The 19,212-nt window shown below is 39.8% G+C and overlaps 1 protein-coding gene across 1 annotated transcript in view; it reads right to left on the reverse strand.

Moving 5' to 3' along the window:
- Positions 1–19,212, reverse strand: part of LOC142013664 (versican core protein-like) — a 151,736-nt gene that overhangs the window by 51,295 nt on the left and 81,229 nt on the right. The gene's annotated exons all lie outside the window — the stretch shown is intronic.

The raw sequence follows: 19,212 nt of genomic DNA on the forward strand, positions 1-19,212 counted from the left end.
AGGAATTGACTTAGGGTTAACAACCCTATCTGTAAAAAATAAAAGTTACAGAACCACCTACAAAGAAACCTACAACTACACAATAGCAACAATTACAGCAGATTTGTGGCATAAAATGATCTGCCTTAGCAACTGAGGTGGAACTTCCAATGTTCTTTAAAAAAAAAAATGTGTCACGTATGTCTCGCCAACTCCATTTGTCCAGAATACATGCTAGCTCAAACCAAAGTATTGCTTCAAGACCATATGAGACACTGTGCTCTATGCTCTTGACCAGTGCATTAGTAAATAATGGGTGCATCTACACTAGGAACTGATTTCGAAGTTAACTTCAAAGTTAGGCACTACATCGAACTAGCCAGCAGGGAGTCTACACGCATTTTCCCTTACTTCAAAGTTAACTTCGAAGAAGGGAGCCCAGCTTCGAAGTAATCATTCCACGCCCAGGAATGGAGTGTGTAGATGGTCTAGTTCAAAGCTGCTTACTTTGTAACTTTGTCGTTATTTTTATAGTGTAGAAGCAGACAATATGCCATTAATTAGGTGCATTATGTCTATTGTGAAAATACAATCCAAATAATAAAGCAAATAAAATATACTTACTAAGAACAGACATATTGGATCAGACCAAAGGCCCATCTAGCCAGTATCCTGTCTTAGGAGAATGGCCAATGCCAGATGCCCCAAAAGGAGTGAACGGAACAGGTAGTCACTGAGCGAACCCTCTCCTGTCACCCATTTCCAGCCTCTGACAAACAGGGGCAAGGGACACCTTTCCCACCCTTCCTGGCTAATAGCCATTGATGGACCTAACCTCCATGAATTTAGCTAGTGCTTGAACACAAAAATGATTCCATAATATATATAATTCAATCAGGCTTGACGAATGCCAGTTATTTTTTCCAGTTGTATCTTGAATACTATCACTGTATACAAAAATTAAATGATTTTCTTTAAGCAATTGAACAAATGTTGAACAAATAGATTTTCAAACATTTTTACATATTTATGTATTGAAATATCATTGAACTCCAAGGGGATCTATACTCCTACTCTTTGGGTGTTTTTTTTAAATCTCCCGTGAAGTGTAATCTTTATCCCAAATTTCTGCTCTAAAGGGTGCATGGCATCTTCAGATAAGCCAAACCTATAAGATCTGCCTGTCTTTGACTTTCTCTTATAGAACTCTGCTCCACTGACTTTCAGCCAGAAAGTTTTATGCTGATGTATACAACATTTCCTCTACAAATTTCTCTTATGTGTAATCCTAGGTAAATAAGCTAGACCGGATCCTTAGTTGGTTTAAAATGAGGTAGCCAATGGAGCCGCATCTGCTTGCATCAGTGGACAATTTGGCCCGATGTACCTGGTTTCTCCCCTTTAGCATTATCAGATAAATGCCATGCATCCTAAGGGCCTGAAAAGCTAAATTATAGGAAAGATTCTATATGAGCTATATACACAGTGAATAGCATCATACCATGTATAAATTAACGTTCCTGCTTAAAAATGCCACAAGCTTACTGATTTTAACCAATTGTTGTAAATCATTTAATTCAAGTCACTACATTCATACATGTTTTCCAATTGATAGAATGTGATACCTATATTAGATCTCAAGAGCAGGCCTCATGGTATAGCTATAATGATGTGAAACTCCTGTTCAGTCCTGCTTGCTAATGAAAGGCAAGGAAATATACATACCTACATACATACATACATAGGATTTGCTTGTGAAATCTGTCTACGAGCAAACACAGAAGGGAAAAAAGGAGTGAAATGCCTGCCAATCTGTGGGCAGTGTGACTGTAATGCTCCACAAATCAAATTTGAGAGAAGTGTCTATTACTCAGCACTAAAGTCATTTTTGGAAGACCCACTTTGGGAGGGCAATATTTCTGAGCAATATATTAAGGGCTTGATTTTCAAAGCCCTAAGCCATGTGCAATTGTAAATCATCTTTACCACACTATTAATGCCACCGCACATGGAAACTGGATACATGCAACCACAAATGGCATATTAGATCTAGTATAGATGTTTTGACGGAAAACAAATAACAGTAAACAAAATGTCGTACTCTCATTGCATTGCATATACAAATGGGAATGTGCATGACTATCTTGTAGAAACTGTTACTATGACTGTGCATGCACCTGAAGTAGTTATAAGAGCAAGTGTCCATTCCAACTGACCAGTCAGAGAGAAAAAATTATTATGATTTCATCCATTGTCCTAAGAATTGTATTTGCTAGTTAGGCATGTGAATATTCATGTGGCTTTACACATAAATGTACACCCTAAATTCTGAAAGTCTGGACTGAACTGCACCGAAATAATTAGCGTGAGGGTAACATGCCTAATAAGTTCTGACCAATGTGTTATTATTGTAATAACACAAACCTGGGAGCCACTCAGATTACTAGCTCAATTTAAATTGTTTATGGTAGATTTATGGTAAATTAATGAATTTAATGAACAATACCTGTTCCAGACTCACTTGGATGACATACAAATGCAGATAACACCAAGACAAAGATAAAAGACAAAAGACAAAAAATCTTTGTCAGACCATACTCTTAACTTGTTGGCTTACTGAAGACCTAATGTGCCAAGAGGGTCTGAAAAAAACAACTCTGCCTATGTATGATGCTCTAATATGGCTCAGATAAACTTTCAGGTTTACTCCCTTTCTGAAACATTAAACAGTGTTCCATGGCAAAATAATTGGCCTATGAGAAAATAGTATCATAAAGCAGTAGTACCCAACCTCATTACATAGAATGGCCACATAAATCTAAACACAACCTTGTGTGAGCTAAACAGATTCTGTATAGCCTTTCAATACGCTTTAAAGTCATTGGTACTGATTTATAGTTTAAATTCAGCTTGTTTTGTAGGTATTGAGATAGACTGTTCCTATGTACAGTATTGTCTACTTACACACTAGTGTGAACTAAAATGATGTAAACATGACAACAAACTCTAATAAATCAGTTGATTGTATATTGTGTTAAAACAGGCTGCGAGCCTTATGAAATAGTCTGGTGGTCTGTGTATGGCCCCAGGCCCATAGGTGGAACAGCCTCATCAAAAAAATTGCAGCTCAATTGTCTTTCATTGACATATCTTTCTTCATGCTAGAATTTCAGTGATTCAATGTCAGTAATCATGGCATTCCTCAGCCTTACTAAGTGATGATAAATTCTCCAACCCCTACACATGGCCAATGAGCTATATCATAATACTGTTAAAAAGTTATCAGCATATAATGTAAAGCCATATTCTTTAAGTAGGACCCGGGGCTGGAAACCTGAAATCTACAGTAAAATATAAAAAGGAAAAAAGAAAAAGTACAGCATGACCTATTAAACTGGATTCTTGTCCCCTAAGGCCAAATACTCAGCCATCTGTAACGATTTTAAATACGTGTGTTATATCTGAGATGTACTGTCAATTTTATGTTCACTTCCTTTTCAACTGCCCTACACATAGATTCTGACCTATTAATTAGAGACAAAGGGAACATTCCAAGGGCAAGGGATTCGGCTATTTAATATTATCATGGAGAAAGCAGGGACGGAGGAGGGCTTTGATAACACAATTACTGGTGAAAATAAGTAAAAAAAAACAAGTAACTGAAAGAAAAGTAGCTCAGATTACCAGTCCAAAAAGGCCCTGAAGGGATTTAGACAGTAAAGACACTTGAGGAGAAACATGAAGAGTTACAGAGTGATATGAAGTGTTGTGAGTTTCCCAGCATTTATCGTTTGTGAATATGGGGTTTAAAATTAATTGTTTAGAGTGCCTAAATGTTGATCACAACACATTTAGAAGTGAAAGCTTCCCAAGTCAAGAACCCACTCACTGTGGTGTCTTGATTTCTGACTTTGCTGCCCACAATGAGTCTCATCGAAACCTATTAAAATCTTTCAGTTAATTTAGTGGGATTTGATTACCACCCAACGTTAATTTCGTAGGCTATGTCTACACTGCAGAGCTATTTTGGGATACCAAGGTATCCCAAAATCGTTACTCCACACCTATGAAATGCGAAATATGTTTCGAAATAACGGGCACTCCATTTTGGCATCCTTGTATACCTCATTGCAGAAGCAAGAGATGCCTTGAAATAGTGCAGTATTTCGACACTTGGCACTGGGTAGAGAGCACCAAATGCCAAAATAGCCTATTTTGAAACAAACTCAAAATTGGATACACAATTTGCATAATAAAAATTGTGTGTCTTATTTCGAGTTTAGGGTGCAGTATTGCCATAGCCTTACTGACTAAATGGCAGCTGTTGTTCCCATGCTGTCGACTTGAAAGCTAACAAAGATCTGCAACATTTTTTTAAAAATGTTTTGTAATTTTTTTTTATATAAGACAGGTTTTCTAAATATTCTGTAAACTACTTTGAAGTGCTTTTCAGAGATCACTTATTATGGGCAGGAGGTATAAAAGATTTGTCTGCTAAAGAGTTCAGCATAGCAACTACTCATGCAGAAATTGTGATTAAAAGAAAAACAGGTTTTGACAATTGGAAAGGCTTTCAAAAGAATAAAAGTATTTTTCATAAGATGTGAATTTGGTGGGCTTTGCATAGATTCATTCATAGACTGTAAAGAGAGAAGTGACCATTTTGTTCATCTGCATTAACAATGTGTACAACAGACAATAGATTTCCACCCCAGCAAGTTAATTCGGTAAAATCAGGCCCTTTTTGAAAGAGACTTGTGGAGAGTCCATACAGAAAATCCGCTCTTTCGATCTGAAATCAAAAGAATGCGGCTCTTCGATCTGAAATCAAAAGAATGCAGCTCTTCTTTAGGAAGCTGTCTTCTGCTCCTGGACCAGGAAAAGCTCCTCCTTTCAAAAGCTCCTTTAAAAAAAAAGCACGTGTAGATGCTCCCTGGGACCTTTTTGCTAAAGAGCAGTCCCCATGGTGCCGGATTTTTCAGTCCCTGGACCATTCTTTCAAAAGAGTGGGGGGCTGTGTGAATGCTCTCCATCCAAAGAGTGGATAGATCTTTCAATGCACTTTTTTGTATGTGCATGCGTTCTTTCAAAAGAAGATTTTTCAGAATTGATCTTCTGGAAGAACTTCTTCTGAAAGATCTCCCTAGTGTAGACACGACCAAGGTCTAGTAATAATTATGGTGCAAATTATGTGTCTAAGAATTAAATTACCCCACTTTGGTACTTAATGGTTGTGCAAAATGATCTGAGTGTACTTTACACATTGGAAAGAGAACTGGTGTGACATAGCAGGAAAAGCAACCAACAAGATAGCAGAAAATAAAATTGGAAGGAGTCTAGTTTTTCTTCAAATACTTTGTTAACAACTTTACTTGCTACATTTACCCATTCCTTCTCATTGGCATGTATACTGCATCCTTTGCACAATCACTGAATGCCAAACCAATGCAGACTGCACTTCTAAAACACTTTTTCATTCACTGTTTATGTCATGGATTAAGTAAATCAAAAGATATTCACTGCTCTGACTAAATTTGATAGAAGTCAGCAAACTGTCTTATTGGAATTGATACTTAACTAAAATGAACTAAGCATATAACATTTAGTACCACGACTCCTTCTGTAATTTCTTTTGGTTCATGCTAAAAGTTCTACTGTCGTGGCTGTTGAATAGTTTCAAATTCATTCGCTGAAATAAAGTCCAGTGTGCGCCTCACTAATGTGGTCTGAGAAACATAGTCATGTTCACCAGCAAGAGCCTGTCCTTCGTGCTCTGCTAATCAACTTTGGAGATCAAGATTCGATCTGTTAGGTGTATGAACTAAAGAACCGGCAGTATTTTCACGATGTTGCAGTTTAGTTCTCTGTATACAGAGTACGTGGAGGTCCACACCCTCACCCCTTGTAAACGGTCTTACCTCAATGGCAGTCAGTGGTACTATATTTTATACCAGCCAGATAAATTTCTAGTCTTGAATCTCCAGAATATACTGTCTAGACATTGATTCTGTGAATAAGGATCCAGGATGAAGATTCTGAAAATTAAAGATACTAGAAAATGGTTTGCTAGTTAATTATTTGTTAGTTCTAAGTCCAGAACAGACATTAGATCATATAATTTGACTTCTTATATTATACAGGCAGCAGGGCCCACAGTCCCCATGGGCCCTGGGGCAAGGTGGGAGGGGGGCAGTTCCACACCCCCAGAAGGGGTGGAGCCAGTGGTAGAAGGGACGGGGCCTAGGGCAGTCAGCCCTTAGCACCACTCAGAACATGGCTGTGCCCCCCCGCGCCCCCCCCCGAGCTGCGTGGAGCAGGGAACAGCTCTGCTGCGGCTTTGCAAAGGCGCTCAGAGCTCTAACCACCATTATGGTCAACGTAGCAATTGCTCTCTACCCCCACCCCCTTGGAAGATTTGCTCCATCATTGACAAATGGTCTGAAGCCACTTTTAAAATTTGACCCTATGATAAAGTCTAGTGCCAATTAGAAGAGCGTTAAAACTACATCTGGTTGAAAAATTTTTCAACAGATTTTTCCATGGTAAAATTCCTCTTTTTTCAACCAAAATCAACACTTTATATGGGGAACCTGCTGATTTAGAAGAAATTTCTTGTTGAAAAAATGGGAAATAAGCAGTATGCTAATGTACACCTCATCAGAACAAATATTTTGATTATTTTGTTTCAAAACTTTATTTCAAGTTGAGTTATTTAAAGTTGAAATCAGAAGAAGGAGGGAAGCTGGAGCAGCCCCCTGCCCACAATGGTAACTGGTAAGCCTCATCTGGGTAGGTTATGGGTTAACCAGTTACATGTTAAAATCCTGAGTCAACATGGAACAGTGCTCCAGCAGTGCCGCCTTCGTCCTGGTCACAAAGAGGTATCAATCAAACAAAAGATCTGGCGGTAAGTGTTACAGATTCATGCTTTCCACTATACACACCTAAGTATAACAAAATAAAGTTCCAAAAATAATAAAATTTTGATTATTTTAATCTTTCCTCCTATTAAATTGTCTAGTAAGTGGGATAAGGCCTAGTAAAATCCAATTCTTGATGAGTGTTCAGTCTAAATAAACAGAAAATTTAATTCATTTAAAAGTGTTCCCCAGCTGGAGATATTTTTCTATGTTTTGTGAGCCAAAGGTAACTACTGAAACATTTAAAGAACAGAGTGCATGTTTCAATACATTAATTTTTTTACTTTCTAAATTTAATCAAAATTTATGTTTTGTTCTCCCTCTGGCAACAGAGATGGTTACCCTTCCCACCCAGCCTTCAGCAGTAAATCAAAATTATTTAAATGTAAATTGACCTTGCATAAAACTTTAAACTGCTCAGCTCAGTTTCTTGGAAGTCAACATCTGAAAAGAACAACTTCAGCACAGCTGGTCAGGAAGAAGCTGAAAGTCACACAGGGTGGGTGGTCAGTCTCGACTAGTCAAATTCGGCTGTCCAGTCTGATTTACAGTATTTGGATCTCTGTATTTCCATGCAAGGCACAGCACTGCTGAAAATCTGGGCTTCAGTTCTTGGAATGTCCTTAAATTCCAATCTTTTAAGTAACAGTACCATTCTTGAAAGTTCTAACCTGATAAAATTGTTGACTATGACCAGCAACAACTGAATAAAGTGGGTATCAACAATATGGATATGTGTTTCCCACAGGTTTCTGGCCTGTGTCCTTTTGTTAACACGTCTGTATCAAATTTTGATGTACCAGTGATGATGCAAAAACTGTGTCAAAAATAAAGCTGCATTTGGATTTTAAAGGAAGACTTCAGGGGACCTGACGTCTGAGCTTTTCCTTTGCCCTTTTTGCTTTCTGCAGTTTTTCCTCCTTGGTGGTAAAATTGCTACAAAAAAAACCAGACTGAATAGTGTGTCAAAGGCTACAATTAAATTGAAAGAATGTTAGGATCATACTTGTTAAAGAGGAGAAAGTCCCCTTAGGTCAGGTCCCTTGATAGTAGCTGAATTCTTGCCACATGCTACTCTAAGGTCAACTGTTTTCCTCACGTTCCCTTTATAGCCTGACATCTCACTACCAAAACTCCATCAGCAGTGGGTGTCTCATGTTAAGAGAAACCTACAGTTGGCACAATTGTGCCTACATGAACAGTCATCTAATGACAACTCATGATTGCCTAAAAAGAACATGATTCTGACACACCGTGCCATTATCTCCAGCTGACATTTTACAGAAAACAATAGAGAAGATATCACAAAGTTGTGTGATCACCTGATATTAGATGGTTTGTTTGGACGTATGCATATAAGGCCAATCCTCAGAGCAGCTCCCAGGCCAAGTACCTAGGCCAGATGATAGGCAGATGTGCTGGCTGGGAGAGGAAGAATCCTGCTTTTTGGGATGTTGAGCAGCTGCAAAACCCATTCCTCACAGAACCTATTCCTGCCTGAGTTGTTTGTGGTAGCTTCCGTGAGCCTTCATGTGGCCCTTCACAGGAGGCTGATCTGCTCTTGCTCCTCCCTAGTCCACTTACACTTTGCTCTCTCTCACCCCCTGCTAATACCAAACAATTCTACCCAAGAAGGTGACACCTAAATGCACCTGCTGTTACACACAGTTAGAAGGAACTACCCAATGCAGGTGCAAGCTGTACCCTTACTACCAAAGGGTCAGAGAGCTCTTGGAACATAACCGATGCAATGCCTCTGCAATAAGGATCAGATTAAGAGAGTCAGAAAAATGCGGGGGGGCGGGGGAGATGATCACAAAAACTGAAGGCAAACAGAAGAAGAGCTGGTCTAGAGTTAAAGCTATTCCTTTGGTTCTGTTCATACACACCAAATCCAACAAGGGAGGAGACTCTCTGAATATGAAAATAGGAAAAAATAACCCCAAAGTCTTGCCACGTTCTCAATCTTTAAATTCACAACTCAGTGCACGTTTGGGAGATTTTTAACTCATCGGCTCTGGCTGTTCTACAAAACAACAGATGTATTTTGCCTTTAGTAGAACACTTACAATAGATTCAATAATGACTTGGCTTCAGTTCTGAGAAAACTGAAATTGATTACACAACATGGCTGCGTCTGCACTACAGCGATCTTTCGAAACATGATCTTCTGGCAGATCTCTTCCGGAAGGTCTTTTTTTTGAAAGGGTGCATCCACACACAAAAAAGTGGATCAGTAGTGTTCACACAGCCCCAGCTCTTTCAAATCAGCCAGGGATCGAAAAAGCTACACATGCTTTTTTTTTTTTTCAAAAGAAGTTTTCCCAAGGAGGCGCTCTGCCAGATCCAGGAGGGGAAGAGGACTTCCAGAAGAAGAGCAGCATTCTTTCAATTTCAGATCGAAGGAGCGCATTCTGTGCGTGGGTGCTCCATGTGTTCTTTCGTAAAAGGTCCTGATTTTCCAAAAGAACTTGCTAGAGTAGATCCGGCCTATAGGTTCTGAGCAGGCAGACTTGAACCAGAGACCTTTGGAATTGAGTGCATGAGCCTCTACAGTACAAGCTAAAAGCCAGCTGGCTCTTGGCTAAGGCTGTAGAAGAGACTTGTTTGCTCTATGTGTAAGTGGTTTAACTGCCACTACCTGGGACAGTGAACCACATCCAGTAGGTGCGTAGGGGTTACAGTGCCACACCACCAGGCCTAAAGTATTTTCCATTAGACCCAGGGCTTCCAGTTTGGCTCAATGGCTCTCAGTACCACTGTTACATGCTTGTATAATATTAAGAATGGTATGTTACCGTTCCACTATTTTACTTCAGCTATCCAAGATTTTTATTTTTACATAGTATCAGTGGTTTCAGGGGGAAAAATGTTCGTATGAAAATAAAGCTGACCCTGCGAAGTCCAAGCTCCAAGAAATCTACTTTAATAGATCTCTAAATATCCTCACTGTAATATTACAACAACGTACTATTTATATAGCTATACCAGAATGGTATGGATGTGGGCCAGATCTTCAGTGGTACAAACTGGCATTGCTCCATTAAAGACACTGGAGCTATGCTGACTTACATCCGGTGAAAATCTGGCCCACAGTGCTCTTTTTATGGAGTCATAGAGTGGTTAATGTGTAGTTAATGTCACTGAATGTGAAACTTTACTGAGATTTTTATCCCTTATAATTTTCTAAGTTTTATGTAGTTCATAGTGCAGTTTTAATTTAACTTCCACACAAGTCCTTTAGTCATACAGCAAACAGTCAAAATCAGAGTTGATCAGATACACTGTTTGGCTGCAGTTCCTGTTCTCGTTGTACCAGGTTAAAATGGTTAGTGCTATTAATCATAAGGCAATGTGTACTTATTCAGTCAAAACAAGACTATTTTTAAACTTTAATTTTCTTCATTAAAATTAGAGCTAACCATTGCACAAATGTAGCCCTGATGCAAAGTGGCAAATTTTCAGTAGGTACAGATATACCCGTCTAAAAACAAAAAATGTGTGCACATGTAGGCAACTACTTTCACGTGTTTATTTACTTCAGTTATACATGTATTTTCTGCAAATGCAACTGAGCACCTAGGCCTTTAAAAAACCTATTTCTAGGTACAATTGCACATGTGAATGTGCAGGTATCTTTGGCAGTCGCAAGGTTACTTGCATGAAGCATCAACACTAATCTCAGGATAAATACATGAGCATAAATGCACAGGGACTTCCCTTCAGTTGCAGAGGTGCTGGAACCGGAGGGTGCTCAGCATCCCCCAGGGTCTTTAAGTGGTTTCAGTTATATACAGGTTGTCCAGTTGGGTACAACTGCTCTCAGCACCCCCACTATAAAAACTGTTCCAGTGCCACTGTTCAGCTGATGGAATTATACCAGTGTAAATCTGCCCCTGAGAAGTACATTCTGTAAGAAAGGAGTTTAGTGCCAAGCACAGTTATGGCACTTAAACTACCATAAGTTGCTAAAGAATGCTCTGCTACTGTTGCTGCCAAGCTATGTTTTGATCTGTCTTTGAGATTTACTATTCTTTCCACTCCACACAATGAAATAATGAGAAAAACACAAAAGAAAAAGTGTGACTCGGCAGTACTGAGAAAGTTCAAGGTGGGAAGGTCCCAGAACTCTGTCTACAGCCCAGGGAGGGTTGATAATTTTGGGTGGGCATATTCCTGGAGGTTTCATCCCATGCAAACTTTAATCATAGATTAATCTCAATTCCTGGAGACACCAAGACCATGCTGGAGGGTTGTCAATCCTAAACCTAACATCTACCTAGCAATGAAACAGCTCCTTAGCCAAATCCCCAGGAGCACAGATTAGTTGTGTGTGTTTAGCTGCAGTGTAGATGTGCCACAATAGAACAGGAGGCCCATGAAAGAATTAATTTCAATGCAGCGTACTTTCAAAGATTTGAACACACTGAGGGTGTTGGACATGAAAAGTTTTGTAAGATAGGGTGACATACAAGAAGGTATAGAGGCAAAGACTGATAGAAAGAGGCTTCCACATTAATTCCCATTGATGATCTCTGTGGACTAGATGCCTAAATACCTTTGAGGACCTGAGCTCCAAACTGCCTTTCAAAATCAACCCCATTATCTTTTTTACGGAAGACATAATCATTTTTAAGTAAAATGGAGGAATTTACAATCCTGAGCTTACTGAGCAAATTATCCCCTCTAAATGTTTTCCTACAGTGAAAAATATCAACAGCTGGGGCCTAACAGACATTGAACAAGCATTGAAGCAGAGTATTTCATTTTAACAAGTGTGGCTGAGTCTGATAACTTGAAACCAGAGCTGGAAAAATGTTAAGCATGTTTCAAGAAAAATGTTGTAAAAATCAATTTTCCATGCTAAATGATAGATTTTTCTGAAAATTTGAAAGGACCTCCCCTCAAATTTCTTGATTTCCAAAACAAAAGTTAATTTTTTGTTTTTTCAACTTTTTTCTTTCATTTTCACTGATCCTCATTTAAAAGGAGATCTAAAAGGATGGGGGGAGAAAGAAAAGAGAAAAAGAGAAAATAACTCCCCCCTTCTTCCCAAAATAGATTTTTTTTCATTTTTTATTTATCATTTTTTCCATATTTTCAGCCTTTTGGTTTAAAAATGGGACATTGTTTAAAAAATATCAGCTAAAGAATTTTTTTCTAAAAACAAACAATGCATACCTTTTTGTTGAAAACAATAAGTTAAACATACAAAATTACTACCAGCTCTACTAAAAACTATTAAACCAAGTAACAATCTGATAAAAGCAAGAATGAATGAATGTAAGCATCATTTTATCATTTTGAGAGGGAGAATACTTTGGTTTCATTAACCTTCAAAATGATCTTACTTCCTCTAATATATTAACATGGATTCCTTGGAGGGAGGAAACATCACTGCCTTATGTGTTGTGAGATCACCTGGTAATCTGCTGCTCAGGACTTCGTATTAACCCTTTTTTAACTCTCTGTGGTTCCAACTGGCCACTTGCAGCTAAGTCATTTCAAAATGTACAACCAATGCTATTTCTAAATGGGCAATTATTTGCCTCTTGCCTCAAGGTATGAAATAAACTAATGTCCATTGCTTTTCAGGTGATTAGTTAAAGAACTCAACTGAGAATTTGCTGTCTTCAGTTCCTTCAAGCACGAAGAGAAATACCTACAGCCGAGGTATTCGGACTAAAGATTCAAAGACTGGTTCGCTGACCCTTACAGTTCCATTATCACTATTAGGTTTGCTTCACCAACATATACTCCTGGTGGTCTTTAACTCACCCTGCCAGACTACATGTGCTCTGATCCAAGCATATATAACAGTTACAGAGACGTCAAGGTTTATACAGTAGTCCCTCCAGTTACGTGAGGGTTGCATTCCCGTGCACCCTTGCATAATTCGAATTTCACATAGGTCGGGGGGGGGCAACTTTTTTCCCTGGCAGAATGCACGTCCTGCATCAGGGAAACAAGCAGGAGCACCTGCAGCTCCTTTGCCAAGGTAAGTCCTGGGGTCGAGGGGAGGGTCAGTTGGGGAGGGTTAAGCCTAGCGGTGGATTGGGACCATGGGAGAGGGGCAGGGGGGATTAACCCTGGGGTGGGTTAGGGCTGCAGGGGGGTCTGGGAGGGTGGAGTTGAGCCAAAGCCACATGCAGAGGGTATGAACTGGGGCAGCAGGGTTGAACCAGAGCCATGAGGGGGTGGTCTGAACAAGAGCCATGTGTATGGGGGGTTGAACCAGGGCTGGGGTAGTTGAGCCAGAGCCATCCGCAGGGGTGGTGAGCTGTAGCCATGCTTGGGTGGTGAACCAGGTCATGCAGAGTTTGAACCGAGGTGGGGGGTGGACCCAGAGATGCGCATGGGGCGGGGGCAGTTTGAACTGGAGCCACATATGGAAGGGGTTGAACTGGGGCTGGGGGAATTGAGCTAGAGCCATGCACAGGGGTGGTGAGCTGAAGCCATGCTCAGGTGGTGAGCCAGGCTGCAGGGAGTTTGAACCAGGGTAGGGGCATTAAGCCAGAGCTGTGTGCGGGTGTTGAGCCAGGCCTCAGGAGCATTGAACCGCGGCAGGGGCGTTGAACTGGGGCCACACAGAGGGGGGTTGATCCAGGGCTGGGGAAGGAGCAGGATTTTGAGTTGTGTGCTAAACTCATGTTAGTATGAGTTAAGCTCAACTCGAAATCGTGCATTTGGAGGATTTACTGTATTCTGAAAGATGTAATATTCACATAAAAGAGGATTGGATCGCTCAGCGTCTCACTACAAAGAGAGAGGTAAAGGATAGGATAAAAAAGAATGATGCATTTGCACATTTTAAGGTCGTTAGTGAGGGATTCAGGTTGTCTGAAAGGAGAGAGAAGTTAGATGTCTATCATGACTTTTCTGTGTGTGAGCACAGGGTGTGTGTCTGTGGGTACATGTGTGTGTAGCACTGTATCCTTAGAAAATTATAGTGATGATCCAAAGCTTTTTGTTATTCAGGAAGAGCTCTCACTGAATCAATGGGGCTCTTGCCTAAGTAAGAATAGACTGCATGAGGAATTCTGAATTTGACACATTATTATTACTAACAAAAATAATTAACATCTCTAAAGCATTCTACACACAGGGCAAGGCTCTTGGGAGCTCCCCAACAATTTAAAATATGGAACGACAGCAGATATATAAAATCACCAGATGTTTTATTTTATTATGTAGCCCAATGATGGCTAAATGAAGACTGTGACTAATTAAAAGGACCTGAGACAGTCTAAAAATCAGAAAATCGAATAGCTTCTGCTCAAGAATGAATTTTAAGTAAAGGAAAGACTGAACTGATTCTTCTTAGGGCTTACAGATATAGCCCTTTGTGATGAGAGAAACTTCTATTTCTGTGTGATGACGGGAACTGAATTTATGGATGCTAACAACAAAAGCAATAATGCATGGAGAGGTCAGACAGATCACAATACGCCACATTCAACACTTTTCTTATAAGTATGAATTATTCACTAGAACAGGGGTTCTCAAACTTTCCAGCATCATGCCTCCCTTTTGATTTTTGAGAATCCCCCCTGCTTCTTTACCATCGTCCAACCACCCTTCTAACAAAAAATTCAATTCGTAATTTAAAATAAACACAAAAACTTGATATAAAAATGTTATTTAAAATTAAAAATAAACACAAACAGTTTTCCTTGGCCCCTTGTGGGTGCCTGCTGCAGACCCAGATGGCCAGCCGCCTGCCAGAGCTGCCGGTGCCAGCCGTCCACCTGCCTGAGACCTGTGCTGCCAGAGCCACCTGCCTGAGCTGCATACCGCTGTGGCCAGCCATCTGCTCACCCACCAGCCACTCCACCTGCTCCAGCTGTGGGACAGCCACCCAAGCCAGCCACCTGCTCAAGCCCCACACTGCCTGTGGCAGCCACACGCCCGCCAGCACGAGCCTCACTCTACTGGATCCAGCCGCCTGACCGCGAGCCCGAGCTGCCTGAGCCCTGCAATGCCAGGACCAGTCACCCAAGCCCCATGAATCCTGCAAGCCTGCCAGTGGCCTGAGCCCCGCCCAAGTCCCCCCCGAAAAGCCAGGCACCACCAGCCTCCCACTCTTACCCCATCCCCATCCCCCTTACCCGAGCCAGGCTCTCCCAGTCCCCCATCTAATCCTATCCTCCTCCTTCTCCTTCCCCTTGCAACCCACTCTCACTCACTTTTGCACATGGGTCTTCACCGGCTGCCTGCTTTCTACAGCAGCTGCACCAGGTCACCCATGTAAAACGGCAGGGGCTGAGAGCCAAAAGCAAAGGCTGGCTCTTTCTTTGGGTGGAGGGAATGATGGGAGGACGCTGGGTCACCTTGCACCCTCCTGGACTTTTTTTCACAGCCCCCAGTTGTGTAAACCATGCACTAGAGCATGAGAGTCTCAACTGCATGCTCCCAGAGGTTTTAGGAAACACATAGCCACCTCTGAACACAGATTGACACAAAACTCATGAAATGCCCCAATGTGTGATAGCAAAAGATGATGAATAGCTCACAAATCATGAATGGCTGACATATTTAAAAAGCATTGTCATCACAGTACTTATTACCTGTTCTTCTCAATGGCACTAGTTCTGTGAATCATTTTAGCCTTCAGGCTATGTTTAAAATTATGTTAGCTTGCATTCCTGTCACCAAACTGTATATTCACCCAAAATTTGGCTTCATCAGCAAGTCACTTCATGTAAAGATGTGCTGCCCTATTTTTGGTAATGCAAATATTTTCTGAAGATGGTAAAAAGACTGACTAGGAAGAACCTTTCACCCACTCAACAAGGAAAGGCATGGTATATCTTGGATGTACATACCCATGTAATTAAAAAATACTGCTATTTTCCAAACAGAAGACACATTCTGCAAGTAATCTCCATGAGACAACAGTCAACTTGTAGACATTAAAATTCCAATGGATTATATGTGAGTGTGTGTGAGAGACAGAGACAGAAACCTTTAAAAAAGGATTTCTTCAATCTTCACAACAGAAATACTAAAAACTACATTGTACCTATGAATAAGATGATCATCCATCTGATGAATTAACAAAGAACTATAAGGAAGCCTGAAGTGTGTAATCCCTGTGTCTAGAGCTTGGAAGTTTCCTTAGCAACAGTGCACAAACATCAGGGAATGTGTATACATCCTCAATGTGTAACATGAGGATACTGTTTTCTGGTCTCTATGGCTGTCTGTAAAGGAATGTGGGGGAAAAAAATCATTCTATAATATGCTCCTCAGAAAGAGCCAACAACCACGGCTAGCACATTACTTAGTAGTTTTTAAATGAATAAAAATGTGTGATTTCAAATTGTGTTTCATTTAATGAAAGGGAAGAAGAAGAAACAGTGTATAAAACACAAATTTACCCTCTTTTGTTTTGTTTTGTTTTGTTTTGTTTGGATGGTTATTTTTTGGTCATACCAAATGACCCCTGCATTTGCATTTCAAATAGAACTGATGTGGTGTTTGTGTCATTCATAGCACAGGTTAAACAAATATGTGCTAACGTAGTGAAAATGTAGCAGGCTTAATTTAGCAATGGGCTTCAGACAGGCTTAAACATTTTGATTTAAGTCCCTGCTGCCAAATTGCCTTTTAAAACACTACTTTTCAGAAAGAATTTCTGGAAGTCATTGTGCCGGATTCTGATGCTAATTACAATAGCAAGATTCTGATCTCAAGTATCATGGTAGTGGATACCCTGGATTTATTCTGGAGCAACAAAAATGTGAAGCTGGCTCGTTGTTTCTTTCCAGTTCTTCGGAATGGATATGTAAAGGATTAGGTCATTCGGAATATGAAAACAATTCCTACAGTTCTCAAACAGATTGATTACCTTATATACCAACCAAGTAGCAGCTGCATTCATATGGAAATGTATCTCAGAAGAGTGAATTGATTTTCTATCTTAGTTGAATATACAAACTCAGTCCTAGCACTAAAACACTACTACACAAAAACAAAAAATGGGGGTTTACTCTTGACAAATAAATCACTTTATCAAATGTCATCTTTGACAGCCAGTTAGAATAATGGATGTCTGACAGTGTCAATAATTCATTGCTGATGTAAGTCAGAATCCATTTGTTGAGCCTAAATACAAGAGTCAATAATATGATGAACAAGACCCTGGGGCACTTTATAGACTAACATATTTTGGAGCATAAGCTTTTGTGGGCAAAGACCCTGCTTCTAATGTCTTCTAGGTCTTCTTGTTGCTTTTGAAGATACAGACTAAGTCAGCTACCCGGCTGATATTAATATGACGACCTCTTCTCTCTGACTGGAAAAAAAATCACACAACTGAACCATTCTCAAAATCATCTAGTACGCTACAAGTTAATAAAGATACAGTGCCTCTGGTCCAACTCCTAGTGAAATAAATGGGAGTATTTGAATTAAGATGACCCCTTAATCAGGCAAGAGTCAGTCATTTACACAACCCCATACCAATAAGTTATGAGTCCCCCATGTGCTCTTGGGGTACCACCAAAGTATTTAGATCAATCTTGTGGCATGGTATCCACGAAGTTATGGAAAGAGAACACTGACACAGAGCCACTTGTCTTTGTTCTCAAAATGGATGTTACCTCTGTGCATTGGCATTTACATGGCCAAAAAAGGTCACATGTTATAGTCCCATTCTAGCTCAATGAAACTAACTTTTAAGTTAAGCTTTTGCTGATTAAGTCAAACCTGTTGCTCATAAATAAAACTAACCAATTCACAGATATCAACATGTTCAGTTTGATAAGAGGACGTTGAGATTCATTTCTTTGAAATTCTCTGTAAAGGAAAATTCTGGAAAAGAAATTTGGGTCATTCTAAATGCTTTGTTTCAACAAAATTACAACATTTCAGCTTACAGCTTTTACTGTTTATTTCATATTATAGAATATAATAAAACAAAAATTCAGCATAGAAGCTGAACCATTTGATCTGACTTTATCAAAATGGTATGTTTCAACATTCTCAAAGCTTTTTTTCTTTTTAAAAACAAAATTTCAGCTAAATTGATCTGATTTTGTGTATAATTCCTATTTAAACAGAACTGCATATACTGATAGAATATGGTTTAGTCAAAGTTTCTCTGACCATCTCCACAGATCCACCAACAAATCACTGCATAACTACAACAAGGAATGTAAAATTTTTCTTCTAAAATGCAAAGATACATGTAGAATACTACTAAGAATAAATAATAGGTTCAGGCAATATATATTTATCCTCTTAGTGAGGAAAGTTGCCTAATATTTAGTCAGTATATGAGATATTATATTAGATGCTTCCTCATCTGCAGGACAAATATCTTGCTATCTAACTCAAAAAAGAACACACATAATTAAAATAACCTTATTAAAAAAAGCAAGTAGGTGAATATGTACTGCAGTGTAGTGTCCTGACTGATATATGCCATTATGCATAAATACTCTTAGTTTAAAAAGTTAAAAAAACAAACAAAAACTACTAGACTTGTTGTATTTTCCATGTAATATAACACTCACAGGGAAAAATGCAACCCTGTACTGCATGTAGGGAGACTTTCACTACTCAGTATATGCCACATACAGTAGGATTCCTACCTAAGACAAGGGCCAAGAGGACTTGTAGGTATTGGAGTACCAAGTCAATCGTACTTTCTGGCACACCATACCCAAGGAGATACAGTCAGCCTGGAGCGGGATGTGGCCACCAGGCTTGCAAAAGTCAGTGAATGAAAATTGTCCTTTCACAGAAAGAGTAAAATGCATCTAACAGTACATAGATACAGGACAATCCTGTATTATCCTTCCCCATATGAAACATGAGAATATCACATTTGTGCATGCATATATAGCAAGACATCCAGCAAGACTCTGTGCTACTCTAGCAAATCCCATTGCATATTCTACTTCCACTGAGAAAAGAGCACACGGGGTCAGATTCTGAAACCTTTACACTAAGTAGTATAAGTACAATAGTAGCACTCCATCAAGAGCCCCATTAGAATCAGGGGTACTAGCTGGGGTCAAATTCTTAGTCCATTACTCCCACTGGTGTACTATAACTCATTTGAATAGTCCCACTGAATGCTTGGGAAGTACAGGTTGAATCTCTCTCATCCGACACCCTCAGAACCTGACCAGTGCTGGACAAAAGAATGGAAGGTCAATATTTGCTAGCACATTACCAGCACTTTCATTTCTTACTGGACTCTTAGAAGACATTTAGACTATGTCTAGATCTCAGGCGTCTGTCGACAAAACTTCTGTCGACAGAAGTTTTGTCAACACAGTGTGTGCCAGACTGCAAATCTCTC

Source organism: Carettochelys insculpta, chromosome 5, assembly GCF_033958435.1.
Source record: "Carettochelys insculpta isolate YL-2023 chromosome 5, ASM3395843v1, whole genome shotgun sequence".
Taxonomy (NCBI): Eukaryota; Metazoa; Chordata; order Testudines; family Carettochelyidae; genus Carettochelys; species Carettochelys insculpta.